Source organism: Pinus tabuliformis, chromosome 9 (genome assembly GCF_031772625.1).
Source record: "Pinus tabuliformis cultivar Carrire ecotype Pingquan chromosome 9, CPIR1, whole genome shotgun sequence".
Lineage (NCBI taxonomy): Eukaryota > Viridiplantae > Streptophyta > Pinopsida > Pinales > Pinaceae > Pinus > Pinus tabuliformis.
This window is the reverse complement of record NC_142307.1, coordinates 810,253,018-810,257,026: the sequence shown is the minus strand read 5'-3', so window position 1 is coordinate 810,257,026 and position 4,009 is coordinate 810,253,018.

Below are 4,009 nucleotides of genomic sequence, written 5' to 3'. Positions count from 1 at the left end.
ACAAGAGGTGCAGAGGAAAAATTTTATGCACGAATGACCTCAAAACCAGAATCATCAGAAAATTGTCTAATGTAGGAGTTCATAAAGGTCAGACGGTGATACAACCTAAGGCGATGTCCATTTGTAAGTAAAGGACTTTGTGAATCATCTATTGTTATGAGTTTAATAGTTCCATTATCAAACACTGTGTCGACCTCACATAGACCCATCCATATTGAGCGAGGCTTTCCATTAAAATCCTTGAATTGGGAATCATAGAGTAACGACCAATCACCTTTTTGGAACACCTTTTTCTTAATAAATTTATCATGTCACTTAGTTCACTACTGTTGGATGGTGGCAGTGTTATGTATAGCTACTAAACATATTTCATCCAATTCATTGAGCTGACTTAGTAAATGTTTCTGGGTTGTAGTAAGATTTAGGCCTACTTTGATAGCTGTCCCAAGCGTTTTGACCTTCAATTCAATTAGGAATAGAGGGGACTTCCCATACATAAGTTCATATGGTGAAAATATTATTGTATCTCGCCATGTGGTTCTATATTCCTAGTGTTCTTCAGGGAGCTTTTTTAGCCTAATTCCCACGATGGGTAGCCACAATCTCTGTAAGAATATTTTCCAATACTTTATTTGTGATCTCTACTTGACTATTCACATGAGGGTGATATGGGGATGTCACTCGGTGTTTGATTCCAAATTTCTTCATAAGTGCTGCTATTGAAAAATCGATGTAAACTGTTCCCCTCCATCTGAAACTATTTCCATGGGAATCCCATATCGAGAAGAGATTTCTTCAAACAGGAAGTCTGATACAGTCTAGTCAGTGGCTTTTGGAATGGCCTTGGCTTCAACCCATTTCGTCACATAATATGTACAGACAAGGATGTGGACGTTTTGGAAAGACCGAGGATTAAATGACCCAATGAAATCAATGGCCCATTTCTCAAATGGATCGAGGATTAGTTGAGTCTTCAGTGACATTTCATCTAATCGAACAATATGGCCCATTTGTTGGCAAATGTCACACCCCTGAACATATCTTCTAGCATCCCAAAATATAAAGGGCCAATAATATCCCATATGCAGCATTTTATGACCAGTCCATTTATCACAAAGTGTCCCTCATATGGTTCATCATGAGAAACCTTCAAGACATCGTAGATCTCGTCCTCGCCTACAAAACGTCAAATTTATTGATATGGTCGAGTGTAGAAAAGTTACCCTTCTATCCATATATAACGAGCACTTTGCTGAATAATTCTCCGTTGTTTCTTGTGTGACAAATGATGAGGTACCTTACCTGCAACAAGGTAGTTAGGAACATCTGCATACTAAGGAGTGTTAGTAGAAATTTTAAAAATATGTTCATCAGGGAAACTATCTTCTACAAGTGTATCTTCATTATTAATATTAAGCCTAGACAGGAAATCTGCTACAACATTATCCTTTCCTGGTTTGTTCACAATAGTGATATAAAATTCCTGTGACAATACCAGCCATCTTGTGATTCATCCAAGAGTTATAGGTATATTCATTAGATACCTGATAGATGAATGATATCATGCACAAAGGTGGGGTAACCTGTAATATAATGCTAAAAAATTTTAACAACATAAATAACAACCAAAAATTCCTCCTCAGTTACCTTATAATTAATCTCAGCAAGCATTAAATTATTGCTGACATAATAGATTGCATACGGTTTCTTGTCTTCCTATTATCCCATAATTGTTTCTACGGTAGTATGGGTAGCATCTATAGAGATATGAAATGGAAGTATCCAATCTGGGACATGCAATACTGGAGCCTCACAAAATAATTTCTTGATCCCTGAAAATGTTGATTCATAAGCATCAGACAACACAAATTCTTCATCTTTAGACATTAATTGGAAAAGTGGAAATGTTATTTTAGAAAGAAATTCTATGAAGCATCGATAATACCCAACATAACCAATAAAACTTCATACCATTGTCTATGTCTTCGGAATGGGAAAATTTAATATTACCTTGAGCTTAGTTGGTTTAACCTGTATTCCTGTGGCTGAAAGAAAATGTCCAAGGAGAATCCTTTATTCCATCATCATATGACATTTAATCGTGCTAAGAAAAATGTGAGTCTGTTTATGTCATTTAGGTACCTTTTCTAAATTTTCCACATCGTCTTCAAAAGAATCACCATAAGGGGTAAAATCGTCCATGTAAATTTCAAGACTGTCATTAATCAAGTCAAAGAAGATTCCAAATATTGCGTGTTGGAAAGTGGTAGGCACATTACAAAGCCCAAATGGCTGGACTCAGTATGAAAAAGCTCTCCAATTCTTGTCCTGGTCTTCATGAGCTATCTAGATCTAGTTATATCCACTAAATCTCTCTAGGAAATAAAAGAACTTCTTTTCAACTAGTGTATCAAGAACCTGGTTGATGAAAGGTAAGGGAAAGTGATCTTGGTGGGTAGATTTATTTCATTCCCTGTAATCAACACAGATCCTTCACTTTCCATTTTTATTTGGGACTATGACTAATGGCGATACCCATTGGCTATCAGATATTGGATAAATAAACCCAACAACCAATAACTTTTGCAATTCTTCCTTAACATTTTTTTCAGAGCAGGGTTCATTCTTCTTTGAGGCTGGAAAACAGGAGGACATTCTTCTCTTATATATATGTGGTGGGTACATAAACCGGGATGGAGTCCCTTCATATTCGTGTATTCCCAAGAAAAGTTCTCCTTCTCCCTCTAGAGAATCTTTAATAATTGTTCAATTTGGGATGGTGATAGGTTGGGATTGATATTCAAGGTTTTCGCTGGATCAATCTCTATTGGGATAATGTTATGAACTATTGTGACATGAACATTTTTAGTTTCAATTTTTGGTTGAATATCTTCCTAGGTAGTACAACTCATAACAGACTCTAATAGTCATTGGGTCGGACAAGAAACGAAGTTGGGATTACTGATAAATGTGCTAATAGAATCATCTTCCATTTCTCCTTTGAAATAAAGAGCTTTCCCAATGTTAAGAATTGTTCTAACATCTTCATGTTCTGGTTCAGATTCATCCCAAAAGGGTGACTCTTGTTCCATGATAAACCCAAGTTTGACCGATGAGTTTCGTTCTACAAGGGGATAAAGAATAAGATTCTTCATAATTTCCCCATTTGGTATTACCATGTTCCCAGATCGACACCCAATATAAGCATAGACTATAGTGAGCCATGGTCTTCCTAAGATCATGGGATTTACCCCTACTCGTGATTGAATGTGTATTACTAAGAGATCAACAGGGTATTGCCAATAATCCATGGAAATGATTACATCTTCTAGTTTTCCTACAGGTCTCACAGTAGATCGATCTGTAAGTTCTAGAAGTGTTGGGGTTGGTTTGAATAAGCCCAAATTAAGCACATTTTATGAGGTTATAATGTTACTTATTTCCGAAGATCCAAAAAAAACTTGGAATGTCAACACTATTGATTTGAAATGTGAGGATTGGGTTTCTTGGGTCATCGTATTTAACGGCGTAATTTTTCCCAACATTATGTCTGACAATCTCCCCATGATGTGAATACTGGGTGGGTCTCTAGTGTTTCTCCCAGGTTTCTTTAAGCACAAATCCATGATTGTTTTGGCATAATTAGCATGTCTTTCATGGCTTGGAGCAATGGAATTTTAAAAGATAAATTTTTTAGTTCCCCTAAGAAATCAAATTTTGGTTGAGGGATATGTTTATTCAAGGACAACCTCTCAGGATAAGGTGGGCCTGTGTGACCCCCTCGAGCGACAATTATTTTAGTGGGGATTGTTTTTCCTCAGTAGTTTGTGTTGGTTTACCCCCAACATCCCCAAAGGGGTGTACAAATTTTGGTTTTGACGACGAGACTCTGCCTTTAGTTTGCTCAATAATTATTGGTGAATTCCTTGTATTCACCACACATCCAGATAAAAAAATTCAACCCATTACATTCCAATGTGGAAATACCATATGTAGGAAGGTTGAGTGT